Source organism: Schistocerca serialis, chromosome 1 (assembly GCF_023864345.2).
Source record: "Schistocerca serialis cubense isolate TAMUIC-IGC-003099 chromosome 1, iqSchSeri2.2, whole genome shotgun sequence".
Classification (NCBI taxonomy): domain Eukaryota; kingdom Metazoa; phylum Arthropoda; class Insecta; order Orthoptera; family Acrididae; genus Schistocerca; species Schistocerca serialis.
This window is the reverse complement of record NC_064638.1, coordinates 928,815,130-928,837,289: the sequence shown is the minus strand read 5'-3', so window position 1 is coordinate 928,837,289 and position 22,160 is coordinate 928,815,130. Positions and strand designations below refer to the sequence as shown.

At 38.3% G+C, this 22,160-nt stretch overlaps 1 protein-coding gene across 2 annotated transcripts in view; it reads left to right on the top strand.

Annotated features, from left to right (window-relative positions):
* Positions 1 to 22,160, top strand: part of LOC126412402 (serine protease svh-1-like) — a 467,630-nt gene that overhangs the window by 429,203 nt on the left and 16,267 nt on the right. The window lies entirely within an intron of this gene.

Here is a 22,160-nt window from a genome sequence, read left to right as displayed (position 1 = left end):
AAGACCTTAAAGAAGCAGAATGTATTTAATTAATGATTGATTCTTCCAACCACACAGATTTTAAGCTTGTTAGATTTTACCATACAGATAATGTGTAGTAGGTCAAGTCTTGGAGTCAGTAAATTTTGTTTTAGGAAGTGCAGATATCGTAGAAGATTTCAGCATTGAGGAAAAAAGTAGTAGCAATTTCAGCTTACAGCAAATATCATTTACTGCTCATACTGTGCATAGTGTGCTTCACAAAGCTCCAGACTTCTCACTAAAAAATTAGTTTTCCAACATTATCATATTAGTGCTGCACATCTTGAGAAACTAAAATCACATTGTGAAGTATCTAACGGTTCTCTTTTAATATTCTATATTGGTTTTATGCTTTTGATACTATGTAAGATAAGAGGTTAGCATTAATTATTTTCTTTACGTAGGTGAGACCATGAGAAGTAGAATATCTTATAGGAGGCCAAAATAAATGTTTGTTTTCAATTTAAATGAGTGCCAGGCTCCCTACAAGATTATCGTAACTGGTTTTCATCTAAATACAGTTGAGGCCAAAGTTCACAGATCTACGACAAATGGTATCTCTGAAAATATTTGAACTCTTGCAAAATTGACTCATGGAACTACCCAGATTTAAATTAAATAATGTTTTAAAATGATTTTATCACCTCTGCTCTTGTGGAAAGCTGTAAGAAAAGTTAATATTAAGTCCGCTGCTTAATGGCAGCCAATTACTGCCAGCCAGCGATCACTGCTTTCGTCTTCTTGATAGCTTTTTTTTCGTCTACACCCGACATCTATCTAACAATAGTAACATGAGAATCAGAAACAGCAGAGGAACGAGTAATAACTTATTTTTTCCATCTTCTATAGTTATACAAAGACATAAATGTTTGATTTCGCCTTATTCTTTACTGTGATATTGTTTATCATCATTGTTGTCTTTCCTTACCGTAGTATTGACATTATAGTTTTTGTAAATAATTTTATATTTTTTTCACAACTGACTTTCAGTCTGGTCTGTTTGGTCTTATTCAATATTTTTATACACACTTCAAATGCATTATTCTTAAACATCGCAAAAGGGACACTACAAATAACTGAAACAGAATATAAAGAGTCTTCTAGGCCAATGCAAAATTAGATGGTTTTCTCTGTTGACAATTGCTGTAAGAGTGACTGCTGTCTTACAAGCTTTAAGTCTGACTTCCTGTCTCTAAGAGAAGCTCTCTCATCCTAAAAGACTTTTTATAACCCCTCTCACTGTCATCACTCTTCAGTTCTTTTCACATCAGCTGGACATTTTCAGCAGTATTTCTTTATTGAAAGTGAGATAGTAACTGTGACATAAGTGCCGAATGAATTAATTATATTGTTGATAAAATTAAAGGAGAGAATCTGAAAGACTTTTTACGCCGCTGTAAAATTACAGTTCCATATCTCTCAATAATGTGAACCATTTCCAGAACCTATTCAATCAAAGAAGTGTTACATGGACAAGTATGCAAGAATTCTATAATTTTGTAAAATCAAGTCTCTCAAACTACGCTTTATATGTGGGAAAACTGTTTGATGAATGTGGATGTGGGAGTAAATACTGTAAAGATAAACTGCTGGATTGGACTAACAAACCATATATTACGGTCAGTGAAAATTTACAGAATTTTTATTCTCATTTTGACAGTGAATGTATTTACTTAAACCATATCGGAAGTTTGGCTGAATTTTCTCTAGCAGCACATAACTGCCGCAAGGGATATTTCCAGTGTCACTGAAATATGTTGTTCTCAGACCTCTTGCAACCCCCTTGGCAAGGATACTGGAAAATATGATGTATGTAAGAACCATAACACACCTATCTCAAAATAAATATGCTAACAGAAAGTCACTGTAAAATGTAAATAATTTAAGAACGTACTGAATTGTAAAGGTGTTGAGTCATTGGAAGTCATGTAAACAAGACCGAGTACTTCGTTAGCTTTCACATGAATCCTTTTTCAATCTATAGATAACACATACAGATGCATAATATACATGCATGTAATTAAAAAGTGTATAAGATACTACGAGCAGCAGCAACATTGCATGATGGGAGATGTAACTGGGTGGGGGTAATGAGGAGGCTGGGGTGGAGAGTGAGAGGGGTTGCAGAGTACACCAATACCTGCAGCCGATTACCCAGAACCTACTCCCCTGTATGAAAGATACCAACCATTTCCTCCACTGTATCTCCACAGTTCCTGTTCCTTTACCACATAGTGCCCTGCTCATCACTATTGATGGCTCCTCCCTTTACAATGACATCCCTAATGCCCATGGCCTTACTGCTCTTGAATACTAGCTTTCCCAATTTCAGGATTCCAAACCAACAACCACTTTCCTAGTCACGATGGCCAACTATGTTCTCATGCACAATTACTTCTCCTTTGAAGGCATTGCCTATAAACAAATCTGGGGTATGCTTATGGGCACCCGCATGGCACCATCCTATGCCAACTTATTCATGAGCCAGCTAGAGGAATCCTTCCTAAACACCAAGAATGCTAAACCTCTCACCTGGTTCAGCTTCATTGATGACATCTTTGCAATCTGGATCAAAAGTGAGGACATCCTATTCAGATCCCTCCAAAACTTACACTGCTTCTCCCCCATTTGCTTCACCTGGTCCTACTCAGCCCAAGAAGCCATCTTCCTAGATGTTGACCTCCCCTCAAAGATGGCTACATCAGTACCTCTGTCCATATCAAACATACTAACCACCAGCAATACCTCCACTTTGATGGCTGCCACCCATGGGCATCGCATCTGCAGTGATGAGCAGTCCCTCTTGATTATATACCTAGGGTCTCACTGAAGCCTTCACACACTATAATTATCCTCCCAACCTTGTACATAAACTTATCTTTCCAGTCCCCCCCCACCTCCTGCAGTCTCACTGTCTGGCTACAAAGGAGCATTCGCCTTGTAGCTCAGTACCACACAGTTCTCGTGCTACTGAATTACGATCTCCACCAGGGTTTTGACTACCCCTCATTGTGCCCTGAAACTAGAAATGTCTTGCCCACTATCCTTACCGTCCCTCCCACAGTGGTATTCTGTCATCCTCCAAACCTACGCAATATACTCGTCCATCCCTACACAACCCCTGCTTCCAAACCCGTACCTCATGGATCATGTCCCTGTAGTAGACCTAGATGCAAGACCTGTCCCATAAATCCACCCACCACCACTTACTCCAGTCTGATAATAAACATCACCTATCCCATCAAAGGAAGGGCTACCTGTGAAACCAGTCATGTGACCTGCAAGCTAAGCTGCAGCCACTGTGCTGCATTCTATGTGGGCATGACAACCAACATGCTGTCAGTTTGCATGAATTGCCACAGATAAACTATGGCCAAAGAATGATTGGACCATCCTGTTGCTGAGCATGCCGCCCAACATGACATTTCATTGTCTGCTTCACAGCCTGTGCCATATAGATCCTTCCACCATCATCAGCTTTTCTGAATTGCACAGGTGGTAACTCTTCCTGTAATATATCCTACATTCCTGTAATGCTCCTGGCCTCAACCTTCATTAGTCATTTTCCTCAGCAATCTATCCCCTTCCCTGTTCCCATTCCAGCGCTACACAGCCCTCTATTCCACCAGTGCACCCTGGCCTTTTACTTCTCTCCTTTTTCACAGTCTCCCGCTCCCCCCCCCCCCCCCCCCCCTTCTCTCTCTCACCCCTGCCCACTGCCTATCCTTCTAACCTCCCAGTTGCATCTAGCTGCCCTACCCTCTCTCCACCTCATCCCTACACACTCTCCAGCAGCACTTCACCATCCCCCACCCCTAACCTGCTATCCCTCTAACCCCACCCCATCCCTCCTCCGTACCCCCACCCAGTTACCACTCCCATCAGGCACTGCTGATGCTGCTCGTAGTCTGGCTTCAGTTGCCAGAGACTGTGGATGTGTGTGTGTGTGAGTTGCGCTTGTGTGTGTCTGTTGTCTATTTTTGACAAAGACCTTGTTGGCTGAAAGCTGAGTTTGTGACAGTCTTTTTGTTGCACTTATCTGCAATTCAGCATCTTTGCTATATGGTGAGTAGCAACTATCCATTTCATAATATTGTTACATTACATACTGGATTTTTCACTATTAGGTACTCATGTTACATTTGTATACATCTGTAGTTGTGTATGTATGTATACTATGTACAGGATTCCTACGAAAGAAGGGGTGAATTTACATTATACAGATGTATGTTTGCTGTTGGTATGTATATAGTTTCACCATACTTCGACATGGCCTCCATCCATTTTGAAGTTTTGTGACCATCGTTGAAGGGTGGATCTCAGCTTGTTTTGAAACATATCTTGTGAAATAGCCAACACTGTATATCGGCACCAAGCTGTTATCTATCTGGATATCTGTTACCTTTGCTTTGTATAGTATTAACTTCATGTAACCCAACCAAAGAAATCCAAGGGTATCAAATCAGGTGAACCTGATGGCCGCAGACTTGCTGAAACTCTGCCTATCCATCTGCTAGTGAGTCATTGATATAGGTACTCCCTTCCTCTGAGAGCAAAATGATGCTGTGCTCCATCCTGTTGGAATACAGTAGTGTCAGTAATTCCTTCTAGGTGAAGCTGTGGCTTCAGAAATTACTCAGGCATATCAGGCTAAATGTTTCTTGTAATTGTCCAGCATTCAATGTAAATGTTCCCAGTAATTGTCTCTTCTGCAAAAATGAAGGATCAATTAACTATAGGCTTTGTGAATCTAAGCAACACATTTAGTTTTGGTGTGCCTCTTTGCCATTCAGTAATAGCTGGAGATGGCTCATTACTCCACATGCAGCAGGTATGTTAATTAACTTTTCTGCAGATGTGGAATGTGACCTCATCAGTAAAGAAAATGTAAGTTGTGTGGTATTTGTTGTTCACAGCTACTATCAAATGGTAACATGGATTTTTATGAGCTGCATATCTTCTGGGTGTAATTTGTGAAGCACCTGAATGTGGTGCACTTTTTTCTTGAGTGTAAAGTTTAAACCTTTCAAAATCATTGATTTTGGCATATAAAACTCCTTGCTTAAATGAATTAATGCATTTGGAATTGTTTTGATTGTTTCTCGAATTCACTGAACAATCTCTTGTGGTGCAGGTCATCTCCCAGAGGGTGTTTCATAGGCAACATTTCCATTTCCTTGGAACTTATTGACAAGTAGCCAAATGTTTGCTCTTGTTGGTGCTAGCATGTGAAATTTTTGAGTGAACTCATGGTGCACATACAGATAAGATAAACCATGGAATTGCACACCAACAACAGCCACAGGTTCTTCTATCATAAGCATTATTCTTGATTATCCTGCAAAAAAGATGATAGGTCCACATTATTTCAGAAATGAATGGTTGTTATGTAGTATGTAAATGCATGCATTATTTCTTGAAAATGGATCAAGACTTTGTGACCAACCTGTATTTATGCATACTGTATTTTTAACTATTTCAATTAGATGCTGCAGTTGTAATGATTATTTATTCGACACCAAGGAACTTTCCTTTAACCTTATGTTTATTCACATCTGATACATACAGTGGTTCACCATAATTATTTTGAAATTCAATATTTCTCATACATTTTAATTGATCTGTGGGTGACTTGAAGATGGCCACTTGTCCAAAACTGGCTGTCTGAGAGTAAAACAACTTTTGTTGGCATCAGTGGTACAGTTCTTCAAATACATTGATGCTGTGCAGCACTGTTTACAGAAAATATTCTGCAACTCTACTACATCTATATGAGTGCTCTGCAATTCACACATAAGTGTTTAGCAGAGGGTTCACAGGACTGCTTTCGGATTATTTCTCTATCATTCCATTCTCAAATATCACATGGGAAAAACAAAAACCTATTTTTTTCTATGAGAACTCCGATTTCTGTTATTTTATCATGGTGGTCACTTCTCGTCAGGCAGGCAGGAATTGACAGAATACTCTGGTATTCAGAGGAGAAAGTTGGTGAGTGTAAGTATGAGAAGAGATGTTGCTGCAACCAAAAATGCCTTTGTTTTAATAACTGCAGTTCGCTTGTCATACTCATGACACTCCATTACCTGTTTCATGATAATACAAGAAAACACTATCTTGGCAACAAACCATTACATTTCATCACCAAATCAAAACTTGCCATACAATGCTCCCATCAGAATTTTGCTCTGTGAAGGGCATATCTGATGCAGCAGTCATCCCTTCTTTCCACATTCTTACCTAACAAAACTGTTGCCTCACTTTGATTCATAGCTAACCATCCCAAACCCCTCTTTTTGCCTCCTGCCTCCCCCCCCTCTCTCTCTCTCTCTCTCTCTCTCTCTCTCTCTCTCTCTCTCTCTCTCTCTCTGCCCACCCCACTGACACAACCCCATCCCATTCTAGTCCCCCTGCTGATATGCAATCCTGGCATTGTGCATCCAGCCAGTATAATGCAGAGTCATGTGTATGTGATTCCAAAAGATAGCAAGATTTCTTTGTCTTTTATGTATGTCTGTTGATGACCCGTACTTTTTGGTGAGTGGTTTCTTTTACTCTTAAATTATCTACACAAGCTGTTCATAATTGTAGGCCCTAGGTATTTAATTGATATAACAAACTTTAAGTTCATGTGATTTACTGTTAACATGAAATTTAATGAAATGTTTTAGTACATGTGTGGAGGTGTGGAGGACTTCACACTTTTTATTGTTCAGGGTCAGTTGACACTTTTTTTAAATATCTGTATCATCATGGAATTTGTCTTGATCTTTTAAGACTTTACTAGATGGTAAATAACAGCATCATCAACAAACAGCCCAAGAGGATTATCTCTGGAAACACTTTATTTCAATGTTAGAGCTCATTTTCTGTCTCTCTTCATAATCATATTAATCAGGTGAAACACACAAAAACAGAACATACCAGCGTTACATAAAACACTTTCTTTCATAAGATGTTGAAAATAACCCCTTGATTACATTTGGTTAGAATGGACAGTAAGTTGTAATTCTTAAGTTCATTGCCAGTCTTTGTTTTTCCAGTTGAATGAAGGTAATGTTGACATGTGGTTCACTTTGTTGGTTTTGTGACATGAGACTAACTTTATCACTCTACTAGCATCAAGCATGTAGCATCAACTGCTTAGTGTTCATCACGGACTGTGCAAGCACATAGCATCAACTGTGTACTGTTTCCAGTAAAGTGCAATGCTGAGTTCGCAGATGCCCATTTGCTGTACAGATTAGCAGATGGTAATGGCCACAGTGCTCAATGTTTGTGTTGGGAGAGGTTTCTAGAACAACAATGCACCAGGAAGAAGGATGTTTGAAGCAGTTGCTCATCGTTTTATAGGAAGCCTGGGACATTTAAGCTTACTGATTGCGACTGGGAGAGGCCTAGAAGGACAAGAACACCTCAACTGGAGAAGTAATTTCTTCATGCAACTGATAACAATCTTTGTGTCAGTGTAATTTTTTTGGATGTGGATAGTTGGAACTTTTCCATCGATTTGATTGAGAGTTAAGTTCTGGCTCAAAATCTTGTATCCAGGTTTCATCAGGTGCAACAATGCTTTTCAGAAACTTTTGTCTTTCTGTTTGATAATGTTGAAGCAATTCTGTTATCCTTTTGCGAACTTCCTTCTGCTCTTCATTCAGATCATGTGGAAACCATCTGGCAGCAATTTTTCTCATATTTAACTTTCAGTTATGATTCTGTAAACTGAACTGACAAACATTTTGACCTCCTGCTGACCACCTCTTTGCCTCTTATCCATCCTCACCCACTCCATTCCACCCGACTACCCCTCACCCAATATAAGAATATATGAGCTAAGCTGCAGGCCTGGCATTGAGTATTCAGCCAAGTCAATGTAGCTCTACAGTTTTTTTTTCTTTTGTTTCTTTTGTGTATGTGTGTGTGTGTGTGTGTGTATTTTACTTAAGCTTAGAGAAAGATTCATCTGAAAACTAGCAAAGTTTTCATTCATTTTTGTGTGCTTGTTGACAACTCATTGCTTGAGGATTTGTTACCTCTATTCCTAAATTATTTATGTTCTGGTAGAACTTTCCATGACAAGAAGTAACCTAGAGTACTAATCGAAGGTGAATTGTTAACATTGAGAAACAAGCAGGACAAACTTGAATGCAAAAAGCTGTCATACTATATCGAGAAGTGTGGAGGAGGCCTATATCCAACAACAGATTATAAATGGCTTATGATAGTGAACTGAAATGGTTGCAAAGCACTTTCTTACTGGACAGCCCTCTATTTTTCTTTCTTTGAACAATTTTGTTTTGGCATCTTCTGTTTGGATACTGTTGTAAGACCTCTTAGTATCTTCACTTCATCAATCAAGAATTTTTGTACATAAATACTTTTCATCAGTTCTAAAATTATTTCCTGCAAAGAAAATCATAAAGTTCTTCCCCCTGTCTAAGATTACCTTGCAAAGTTCTTTGTATATCTGCAGTATTTTTCATCTAGCATTCTTACAACAAATATGAGAACTTGTGTGTTTCCATCCTTCCATTCTCATCTTCTTATAGTTGCAGTTCGTCATTAGCTGCAACAGGCAGAAGATATGCATTGTTGGTGCTGCACATTTTAGTAACTTTGACCAAAATAAACTCATGTTGTAGCATTCTTCTTTGGCATTCCAGTGTTGAAGTGTGCACAGAGACAGCTAAGTGAAAACTCTGTGCAATTCACACATTTATTTATATATAAAAACAGACTTCAGATTTTTCTTTTTTTGTGTGACCATGTGTACAACATTCACGGACCACTTTGAAGTTTTTTATTCTCATATTTTACTGTCTGCACCCCTTCAGCACAATCTTCCATGGACTATATGAATACACATTTGTATTGTGATGTATTGTGGAATTTTGAACATTTGCAAATGCTGTGATAGACTCTTACTGTCAATGTCAATTACAGGCTTAAACTTAATTGTGCTCTTTTAAAATTTTTGAGAACAGTAAGTCTATCCTCATTCAAAACAGTCGTTCTCTAATTTCATTGTACAATTATGTGAGAAATAGGTTATTTTTGAGAATTTTCAGACACTAACAAAAACCAGATTTTCAGAAGTTAACAGTGAGTATTTTGGATATATATTTTATTTAATTGAAAATCAGTGCTTGTGTCTCACAGTTACTGTCAAAGAATACATCACCCCTGAATTTCATTGTACCTCAATGCAAATAAATGTATGTTTGTCATAATTTTCAGAAGCTACCGTAATTCTTTGCATAATCTATTAGCAATTTGTAGTAAATCAGCATTTGTGATTTAGCTACTGGAAACATTTATCATAAATTAACCGTGTTTTTGAGTTTGCTAACCACTATAATTAATCTCAAAACATTTTAGGGAACTAGTAATTTTTACCACAGATTTTTGTGTCCCCTTAAAGCAACCCTGTTTTCTATATTTGCTTCAATTCTTATAGAGAATTAGCAACTTAGCTCAACAGATTAAAAGATAATAAAAAGGCTAAATTAAAAGTTATTTGTTCACTGCCTTGTAATATGTTGCACCAGCTAAAACGCAGCCGCACTGTGAATGCCATTCTATAAGGGGCATTCAAAAAGAAACAAGCCAGAGGCATAATTACAGAAACCAGCACCTGTGTATCAGAAGTATTGACCCTGGTTGTTGAGACACTTGTCCCACTGTGACACAAAGCAGCGAGTGGCTCTCTCATAAAATTCCTGGAGCTGCGATGTTAACCAGTTCTGCACGTACAGCTGGACATCGCAGTCCACATGAATGCAGAAAAAGTTATGCTTACATTTTTCTTTGACCAAGATGGCCCCCTTCTGATTCACTTCATGCAACATGGGACAACAGTGAATGCCCAACGTTACTCGCAAACCTTGACTACCATTCGGCAAGTGATCAAATCAAAATGACCCAGCAGTCTCACCCATGGAGTCATTCTGCTCCACAACAATGCAAAGCCTAATATGGCCAACACAGTCACGGCTCTCCTGCAGAAATTCAAATGGGAGGTTCTCCGCCACCCTCCATACAGTCCGGACCTCTCTCCCTGTGATTACACCATTTTTGGTCTCCTTAAAAAGGCTCTGCGGGGCAAATGATTCACCTTGGACGACAACGTTCAGCTGTACATGTGGAACTGGTTAACATTGCAGCCCCAGGAATTTTATGAGACAGCCATTCACCACCTTGTGTCACAGTGGGACAAGTGTCTCAACAGCCATGGTCAATACTTCTAACATACAGGTACTGGTTTCTGTAATTATACCTCCAACTTGTTTCTTTTTGAATGCCCCTTGTACATGGGATGAGATGTTTGATGTTTATAAGCAGCTGGAAATCTCCCTAATTACTGTCAAACAATTGGCAGCTGCCACAAATTGGTGTTGTGGAAGAACTCCTGAGAGTTGTGCACCTGTGACACCGGTACAAGAGGTACCTCATGTACTACTCTCTCTTGTGGACCCTGCCTCCTCTTCAGAAAGTACAGGATCTGTCATTACTCATCCACTTCACTGCAAGTGGCGAGACAATGATAGATCCAGGTGTAGTATACATGGTAGACGGGGACCAGGGAGGACTCAGGTTGTTGTACTGATCCCCCTAAAAAACAGGATTGAGATGCTATCTTTCACTGAAACTGAAACTAAGCCAATGGGACTCACTTCACCTGTTTTGGGGAAACCTGTTTTGTCCAGTGTCAAGAGGAGGCAAACACGAAATGGTAGAGGTCTATTAATCATCATCAATTCAGACGTATGGTGAACGATGGTACCCATTATGAAAAATGATAGCAAGCTACAGGAAAGGGCACCAGGTGCACTCAGTGGGCATGCTGGAAGGGGGGCTCATTTCAACATGTTGCAGCAGTCATTGAGAGAATAGGATACAACCAACTGCAGATTTGGTGCATGTTGGAACAGTTGCTCTCATTCCAGTGACTGGCAGAGAATTTTGAGATTACCAGCCTTGAGCATGAAGTTTCAATAATTTGCAGCATAGTTCCGAGAACTGATCATGGCCCTTTTATTCTGAGTCACATGGAAGGACTGAACCAGACACTTTTATGGTTCTGTGACAAGTTAGGCTGCAACTTCCTGGACTTGTGCCATAGGGTTGAGAACTGTAAGGTCCCCCTAAATATGTCAGGTGCGCATTACACATCAGAGACTGCCACTCAGGTAGCTGACTGTGTTTGGGGCGCACACAAGGAAGTTTTATATTAGCTGACTCACCATCCAGTCCAGATAACGACAGCTATAGAAACCCAAAAGTACCAGCGTAAGTTTGAAAGAAATTACTCCCACAGATGAGAGTATTAAAATCCTAATGTTTAACTGCCTAAGCACTCACAACAAAGTGCCAGAGTTTGAAGCACTCCCAAAAAGTCATGAAGCTCACAAATACTAAGTACAAAAGCTGGTTGAAACCTGAAATTAATGGCAGTGAGATTTTTGGGGAAGATTTAAGTGTATGCTGAAAGGATAGGCAAATGGGAAATGGAGCTGGTGAATTTGTTGAAGTAGACAAAAACTCAAATCCACCGAAATAGAAACTGAAGCTGCATGTGAGAATGTTTGGGTAAGACTCAGTATCAAGTTTGGGTATAAAATGATAATTGGATCCTTCTATTGCCTACCAGATTAATGTCCTGGTGTAACCAAAAACTTTAGAGAGAACCTCAGTTTGCTTGTATGTAAGATTCCCAATCATACTGCAATCATTGATGGAGACTTTAACTATCCAACAATTAATTGGGAAAATTACAATTTTGTTAGTGGTGGGCATGATAAGACAACCTGTGAAACCTTACTAAATGACTTCTACCTACAACAGATAGTTAGGAACCCCACTCATGATGGAGAGTACAAAGTTAGGAACAGGGATCCATCTTTGACTGGTGTGATGTTGCAGTTGCACATAGGCAATATTGGATCTAATGGCAACAAATAAACCTGACCTCTTTGAGGATGTCCACATCGAAACTGGTATCAGCGACCATGTCACATATGTGTCAACAATGTTTACCAAACTACAAATGTCAGCTAAAGCAAGAAGAAAGATATATATGTTCAGTAAACTAGGTAAAAAAATCGGCAGTGTCAACTAGATAAAAAAAATCAGCAGTGTCATATCTCAATAAGAAACATGAAACATTCAGTACAGGGCAGGAACATGCAAAGCAACTATGATTCAAGTTTAAAAAAATGGTCACCATGCACTGGATAGATATGTACCCAGTGAACAGTTCATAATGGGAGATAATTTACATGTTATGATGTCAGTTCATTGTCTAGCTGGATCTATTAATTCATCATCAGCCATGTACTGTTTCCCAAGGGTCCACCCTCCACATGGCCAAACAGATGGAAGCAACAAGATGTGAGATGGTGTGGCACCACTCCATAGATTGCTGTTTTGTTTCCCATTCAAAGTGGTGAACCCATGTCTCATCACCTGTGACAATATTTGAGGAAAATTGACAGAGTCAGCCTTTTAACATGCAAGCTGTTCCACACAAATTGTCCTTTGTTGCTCTTTATGTTCCTCTCTTAGTTGGTGAGGGACCCAGCAGGCACACACCTTTGAGTACCCCAACTGGTCGACAGCACGGTGTTTGACTGTGATCCGTTGATCACCTCAAATGAGTGTGTTTGCACCTCCCAACATTGCATGAGTCACAGCTGTGTGTGACTGACTGGCACGTGGGAGATTGGACAGGTTTGCTTGATGATATTGCAATGACAGGTGCCTCTCCCAACCATTCACTGTGCTTTTGTTCAATTCCATAGGACTAAACACATTCTGCAAGCGCCTATGAATATCTGCAATGCCCTGGTTTTCCACTAAAGGGACTTCAATGACAGCTCTACGTGAAACACACCTCCATCACAGACACCGTTTTAAAGGCTACATATAGTGCTGCCACCTATTGAAACTACATGAAACTGTGGGGACTGGAGCAGGAATATCCCACAATGTCCCACAACCAAATCCCCATTTTTTCAACTGAAATTTGCCAAAAGAATAATGTGTTGCATTACTTACCGGATATTCTTTATATAATTCAAGAATGTACCATGTACTGTGCATGAAACTGCTGAACATCTATTGCATTTGAGTAGCTGAAAATATGTCCTTTATGTAGCATTGTAAGTTTTAAGTAATTGTCAGACGGGATGATGTGGATGGGCATATGTCGAGGAATTAATTGGCAAAGTCGTACTGTAAGCTTGTGGGAGGCTGAAAAATCCTTCTGGAGCTAGCTTACATCACAATTTTTGATCTAAGTGCAGATGATTAACTACTAAAAAATACTATGAATGTAATAAAGTAGTGTTGTCTGATTACTGGTTAAGTTAGATATCTGACAAGTCAAATGTATGGTGCATCACCATGATGTTCTTAGGCTTTATAACATGATCCAGTCACATTAATGTGACCACCTGTCAAAAGCCTGAATGACTACCTTTTTCAGAACAGACATCCACGAAGGGAGTCAATGAACTTCTGTAAGTTACTGGCAGGGATGTAGATCCATGTCATCTCCAATGCCATTGCCAGCTGTGCTAGGTTCCTCAGTTAAGGATCTGTAGCATGAACAGCCCATTCAAGGTGGTCGCACAGATTCTTGATTTCCTGCTGGTAGGTGCCATTGTGCCAAGGGAAAACCAAATTACCTATAGGAGTGGACTTGGCCCCAAAGACAGATGCATACTTTTGTTGATCCATTGTGCCTTCCAGGATGATGAGATCACAAAGACCTTTCCCAGACAATAATGGTCCCTCCTCTGGCCTGAAGCCTTCCAACGATTGTTGCAGGGGCGTCCATGCCCATGGCCATCTATCCAATGGAGCATACATACATACATATATGCATATATACATACATTAATCCTTGTTCCATAGATCATGAATACGACATTTCGTAATGATGTGGAATATGTCACTTTAACACAAGTTTTCTTTACACAAAATAATTTTTTTTCCAGTTACTGCTTCATATTTAAGAATTCATCTATTGAGTAGAAGGAGTTGTCATTCAGAAATTCTTTTAATTTGCTTTTAAATGTTGGTTGGCTATCTGTCAGACTTTTAATACTATTTGGCAAATGACCAAAGATTTTTGTGGCAGCATAATTCAACCCTTTCTGTGCCTAAGTGAGGTTTAATCCAGAATAATGAATATCATCCTTTCTTCTAGTGTTGTAGCTATGCACTTTGCTGTTATTTTTGAATTGGGATGGGTTATTAATGACAAATTTCATAAGTGAATGTAGGTATTGTGAAGGTACTGTGAATATCCTGAGTTCCTTAAATAAATGTGTGCAAGGTGATCTTGGGTGGGCTCCAGTTATTATTATGATTACACACTTTTGTGAAATGAATACTTTCTCTCTTAATGACGAATTGCCCCAAAATATGATGCCATATGAAAGCAGTGAATGAAAATAGTCATAGTAGGCTAATTTACTGATATGTTTATCACCAAAATTTGCAATAAACCTAATAGCATAAGTAGCTGAACCTAACCATTTCAGCAGATCATCGATATGTTTCTTCCAATTCAATTTCTCATCAATGCACACACCCAGAAATTTTGAGTATTCTACCTTAGCAACAGACTTCCATTCATAGTCTATGTTTATCAATGGTGTTATTCCATTTACTGTACAGAATTGTATAAACTTTGTTTTCTCAAAATTTAGTGAGAGTCCATTTGCAGAGAACAATTTTCTGAAAGACATTATTTGCAATTTTTTCAGCTGATTCTTGCTTCTTGGGTGTGATTACTATACTTGTATCATCAGCAAAAAGAACTAATATTGCATCTTCATGAATATAGAGTGGCAGGTCGTTAATACATATATATTAAGAACAATAAGGAACCCAAGACTGAACCCTGTGAGACACCATTATTGATACCTCCCCACTTAGAGGACTCTGCTGGTTTTTGTAAACTATCTGTAACGCTAATTTCAACCTTCTGTATTCTTCCAGTTAAGTATGCATTAGACCACTTGTGCACTATCCTACTCATAACCACAATACTTAAGCTTATCTAGAAGAATTTCATGATTCACACAATCAAAAGCCTTTGAGAGATCACAATTATCCCATTATTATGTTCGGTTATTCATTGCATTTAATATTTGATCAGGGAAAGCATATATAGCATTTTCTGTTGAAAAGCCTTTCTGAAAACCAAATTGACATTTTGTTAGTACTTCATTTTTCCAAATATATGATACTACTCTTGAATACATTACTTTTCAAGAATTTTGGATAAAGCCGTGAGAAGTGAGGTTGGGCGGTAGTTGTTAGCATGAGATCTATCCCCATTTTTATGCAATGGTTTAACAATAGCATATTTCAGTCTATCTGGCAAAATTCCCTGTTTCAGTGAGCTACTACATATGTGGCTGAGAATCCTACTTATTTATTGGGAACAAGCTTTTAGTACTCTGTTGGAAATGCCATCAATTCCATGTGAGTTTTTGCTTTTGAGTGAATTTATTATTTTCCTAATTTCAGTAGGAGAGGTGGGTCGAATTTCAATTTTATCAAATTGCATAGGTACTGCCTCTTCCATATACTGCCTTGCATTTTCTAATGAATAGCTGGAACCTATTTTCTCTACAACTCTTAAAAAATGATTATTAAAAATGTTGTCTACTTCTGACTTCTTGTTAACAAACTTTTCATTATGTTTGATAGAAATACAGTCTTACTGTGCCCTCAGTTGCCCTGTTTCCCTTTTCACAATATTCCAAATTGTTTCAATTTTACTATCAGATGTGCTACTCTCAGACATAGTCCACATACTTCTGGACTTTTTAATAAATTTTCTTAATAAAGTGCAGTAGTTTTTATAATGTTTCATTGTTTTGGGATCATTACTCCTCCTAGCTATAAGATACAGTTCCCTTTTCTGTTTACAAGATATTTTTATCCCTCTAGTAAGCCATGGCTTTATACCTGGTTTCTTACAATTATATTTCACTGTTTTCTTAGGGAAATTGTTTTCAAATATACTCACAAAGGTACCATTAAATAGGTTAAATTTTAAATTAGCATCATGTTCCCTGTTCACCTCATCCCAGTCTAACTGTTGCAAGCTTTCCCTAAAATTTTAAAGTGTTAAATTGTTGATGGGACACACTATTTTGGAGGACTGTTTTGTATTACTGCATGGAACTATAGCATATACTGTAACTAGCTGTGCATCATGATCAGACAGACCATTCTTAACAGGAAAAGTTTTTATTTGATTAAATTTATCTTGGTCTGTGGAAATGTTATCATCTATCAGTGTGCTGCTTTCCTGTACCATCCGAGTAGGAAAATCAATAGCTGATGTCAAATTGAAAGAACCAAGTAATACTTCAAGGTCAAGCTTTCTATCTGACTCTTTCAGAAAATCTACATTGAAATCCCCACAAGCAATAATTTGCTTTCCTTTGTCTGACAGGTTGCACAGCAAAGACTCCAAGTTTTTCAAAATAGTTGAAAATTTCCCAATGGGGACCTATACATGGCTACAATTATAAAAGTGCCTTTATTTAGTTTAAGATCACATGCACATGCTTCTATGTGTTGTAGTTTCCAAATTTTTCACACTATGACTGATTTTAACATATATGGCAACTCCTCCTCTCTGCATAGCGTCTCTACTTACATGTGCTGAAAGCTTATATCCACCTACATTTACCATTTCCATACCTGTGACTATATCATGTTCAGACAGGCATAGTACATCTATTACACCCTCAGTTTCTAAATCTTCTATACAAACAAGAAGCTCATCTACTTTGTTTTTTAATCCCCTGATATTCTGATGCAATATATTAACATCTTTTTAACTGTGTTTTTATGTGAATCTTATGACATACTAACATTATTTTTCACTGTACTGTTATGAGAATCTTGTGATATTTTCACATCTCTAGTAATTGCCTGTCTGAACTTTTCATTAAGCTTAATTTCAATCAATTAGGATGACTGGATACAGATCTTAGCCTAAAAAAGTATTCCCATGAGTTTCAGTGCCCCCCCCCCCCCCCCCCCCTTAAAGATTTTGCTATCATCCCAGCCAGTTTACCCTTCCTTCTTCTATTGAGATGCAGGTCATGTCTTGTGAAGTCCCACCTACCAATACCACCAATAGGAACCAAACCTATGCTTGACAAAGTAGCCGCCCGAAGCAGCTGATCTTACCCCATATTGACCCCACTGACAAAGCTGTTCAATTGGGGCCGGTCATCTTGCATGAAAGCAGGAATCAAGCCAACGTTTGTATGGTTCATTGCAGATGCTATAAAGTGTGATTCATCTTAAAAGTCCACCTGTAACAATTCAGTGGAAATCCAGTTGCAGTATTAGCATGGAAATTCCAGCCTCTGTCACCAATCAACACCAATCAGCAAAGGCGCATGAACCAGATATCTGCTGCCGAGGCGCATATGCAGCAGTGTTCACTGAACTGTTGTTGAGGAAGCAATGTTGGCAGCCCCTTGATTCACCTGCATGGTCGGTTGCTCTACAGTTTCCCATCTATTTGTCCATACACACCTCCACACTTATTTTTCAACCCTATCATCCATGGCGCGTGGCACATCGCATTCACCTCAGCACTGGTTTTGGTTTAACCGTGATGGCACTTAAACAGTCTACAAACTTAGCCATTTTGGAAATGCTTCTACTTTTGGCCCAAAAGCCAATGATCATGTCCTTTTTGATGTCATATAAATTGGTCTGTTTCCACATTACGACAATGACTGCACTGTTTTCCATGTCCCCCAACACGCTTTATATACCCTTCACTGTTGGTGTTGCCACCTGCCATTCATGAGTGGTTATTGTACACTGACATCAAACATAGGTGAGGGTCATGTTAATGTGACTGGACAATGTATGATGATGTCTTTCTCAGTGAGTTGAACTAATATAAAGTTTTCTGGTTTCCAGCCAGGTGAATTCATTGAAAAATTTCACAATTTTAATGAGCTCACCTGGTTGGAAATCCAAAAATTAAATATTATTTCTATTTAATGTAATTAATTGCAATTAATTTTAATGGATGCTTATAGAGCATTGTATATGAGCATATACAACAGCATCATTGTTAAATCAATATGAATGCTGTATAGAAGGATTCAGTTTAGTTGAAACACCAGGCATACACACTCCAGGGGAGTTATGGTGACCTCTTTCTTTGGTTGCAAAGGCCTGCTGCTCATTGACTTTCTGGAACACGATGCCACAAGTAATGCACAGTGGTATGTGGACAATTCCCAAAAATTGAAGTGTGCTTTCAGATTAAGATGCCCAGGAATGTTGCAAGGTGATGCCCACACATTTGTTCCCAAGGTTGTTTTGACTAAGCTGCATAGGTTTCTCTGAGAAGCCCTTACACATTCCCCATACAATCGCAATCTCTACCCACCTAATTTCCATATAGCCGTGAAGAAATAATTTGTGGCCATCGGTTTGCTTTGGTTGAAGAGGCATACACCTATGTATAATAATGGTTCCATAGGCAACCACAAGCATTTTTCCATGAAAGCATTGCCTCACATTGAGATAAATCTATTGAGAGTTATGGCAATTACTTTTAAAATAATAAACGGTTTACTTACATTTTTTGCATTTGTCTTGTTTTCATTTGACTGCCGCTGATACAATACTAGTGTGGAGCATTGTGTCCTAGCAAAAGTGCTTGATAGTTATTGATTTACAGAAGGCCTATAGGTCAGCAAAACTATAATGCTTTATTGTATGGTGCATAAAGAAATTTTAAGAAGATCACCACCTATTTATCATTGATTGCTGGATATAGACCTCTTCCAGACCTCTCCACAAAATACGATCTTCAACTTTTCCTTTCGGAGTTTGTCCTGCTTGTTTCTCTATTGTCAATCGATCTAACATTAGGCTGTCCTGTGTGTGTGTGTTTATCAACAGGAATCCAACACAGAATCTCCTGAGTCCCACTCCAAATATTTTACCTCACTATGCGCAGCCCATCTTCATTTCAGTTTCGTAACAATCACCATCAAGTCCTCAACTGAACTCCTGTCTTTTCTCTTTGATTGATAGGGATCAGGGCTACAGTATTGAGTGTGACCTGGTGAAAATAGAATCGGCAACGACCCATACCAATGTTGGTCAGGAGAGTAAATATGGAGTTAGATCAGTTGCATAGGGCAGCCACTCTGTCAGACATTGGATTGGTTCCTGTTAAGGCTATTGATAAGGGGGATTTCACAAGGCATGGCCTACACCTCAATAGGAAATGGAAGGGTAACCTGGCAGGGTTGTTAGCAAAATCCATAAGGGGGGGACACTAGTACTCATGTATGTACCTCTTTTTTAGACTAATATCAGTGTCCAATGAGAAGATCAAACAGGCAGGTGTTAAAGAGGTCCAAAACTCACAAAATTCTCACAACAGGAAAGTAAATAATAATATTACCATATTTAACGAAAATATTGGTGGATTAAAGAAAAAAGTAGATTCTCACAAAAGTAAAGTAAAGTAAAGTAAAGCAAAGTAAAAAATAACATTACCATTTCTCACCAAAATATTCCAGGACTGAAGAATAAAGTAGATAAACTCCTGGTTTGTTTAGATGACATTGAATCTGATAATGTAATAGATATACTATGCCTGTCTGAGCATCACATTGTGTCTGATATGGAAAAGGTAAATATCAGTCGTTATATACTAGCTGCACATATGAGTAGAGAGAGTAAGGTGAGAGGAGGAGTTACCATATATGTCAAAAGTTATCGCTGTGTAGAAAGCTTAGACACATAAAAGTTTTGTCTAGAGCAACATATAGAAGCATGTGCCTGTCAACTTAAACTGAAGGAGGGCTCTTTTATAATTGTAGCAGTATATAGGTCCCCTTCAGGAAACTTTCATTTATTCCTGGAAAATGTGGATGCCTTGTTGTGCAATCTGTCTGATAGGGGAAAGCAAATTATTATTCGTGGGGACTTCAATGTTGATTCACTGAAAGAGTGTAATAGGAAGAATGACCTGGAAATCTTGCTCAGTTCTTTCAATTTGACATCTGTCATTAATTTTCCTACTCGGATAGTAAAGGACAGCAGCACATTGATAGATAATACTTTTATAGACCAAGATAGGTTTGAAAACATAAATTCTTGTCCTGTTGACAATGGGCTTTCTGAACACGATGACGCTCAGCTAGTTACAGTATATGACATAGCTCCATTCAGTAATTCAAAACTACCCTCCAAAGTTGTTCGTTCAATTAATGACTCAACAATTAGAAATTTCAGAGAAAATCTTCAGCAGTTAGACTGGGATGAGGTGTACAAGGAATCCGATGCTAATTTAAAATATAACTTATTTCATGATACACTTGTAAGAGAATTTGAAAACTGTTTCCCCAAGAAAGTAGTTAGATCTAATTATAAGAAACCATGAAAAAAAACATTGGCTTATTAAAGGAATAAAAATATCTTGTAACCACAAAAGGGAACTGTATCTAACAACAAGAAAGAGTAATGACCCAGAAACAGCCAAATATTATAAAAACTACTGTGCTACATTAAGAAAGGTTATTAATGAAGTATGCCATTGCTATACCACTGCATAAAAAAGGGGATACGTGTGATGTCAACAACTACCGCCCACTCTCTCTTCTGATTGTCTTATCCAAAATTCTTGAAAAAGTAATGTATTGTAGAATAGCTTCACACCTTTGTAAAAATAAAGTTTTAACAAAATGTAAGTTTGGTTTCCAGAAGGGCTTTTCAACGGAAAATGCTATATATACTTTCACTAATGAAATATTAAATGCTCTGAGTAACCGGAAGTCACCCGTTGGGATTTTTTGTGATCTATCAAAGGCTTTTGATTGTGTAAATCATGGAATACTTCTAGATAAGCTCAAGTACTGTGGCATGAATGGGACAGTGCCCAAATGGTTGAAGTCATACCTAACTGGAAGAGTGCAGAAAGTTGAAGTAAGCAGTTCACATAATACGCAAAAAACTGATGATTTCTCAAACTGGGGAACAATCAGCAATGGGGTGCTGCAAGGTTCAGTCTTGGGTCTTCTGTTGTTCTTAATATATATTAATGACTTGCCATTCTCTATTCACGAAGATGCAAAGCTAGTACTTTTTGCCGATGATACAAGTATAGCTATCACACCCAACAGACAAGAATTAACTCGTGAAATTGTAAACGATGTTTTTCAGAAAATCATTAAGTGGTTCTCTGCAAATGGGCTCTCATTAAACTTCGAGAAAGCACAGTATATATAGTTCCACACAGTAAATGGAATGACACCATTAATAAATATTGACTTCTATCAGAAATCGGTAGCTAAGGTAGAACATTCAAAATTTCTAGGTGTATGCATTGATGAGGGGTTGAAATGGAAAAAACACACTGAGGATCTGCTGAAACATTTGAGTTCAGCTACTTATGCTATTAGGGTCATTGCAAATTTTGGCGATATACATCTGAGTAAATTAGCTTACCATGCCTATTTTCATTCTCTGCTTTTGTATGGCATCATATTCTGGGGTAACTCATCATTGAGTAAAAGAGTGTTCATTGCACAAAGCGTGTAATCAGAATAATTGCTGGAGCTCATCCAAGATCATCCTGCAGACACTTATTTAAAGAGCTAGAGATCCACTGTAGCCTCACAATATATATATATTCACTTATGAAATTTGTTATTAAGAATCCAAATGAATTCAAAAGTAATAGCAGTGTACATGGCTACAACACTAGGAGAAAGGATGATCTTCACTACTCAAGGTTAAATCTAACTTTGGCTCAGAAGGGGGTAAATTATGCTGCCACAAAAGTCTTTCGTCACTTACCTAATAGCATCAAAAGTCTGACAGATAGCCATATAGCATTTAAAAAGAAATTGAAAGAATTTCTTAATGGCAACTCCTTCTACTCATTACATGAGTTTTTGGATGTAGTAAGTGGGTAATTTCCCCAACCCCCATAAAAAAATTATTAAGTGACATGTAATATTTTGTGTAATGTAATATCTTGTATAGACACATTTTATTAACCTGACACGTTCCACATCATTACGAAGTGTTGTAGTCATGATCTATGGAACAAG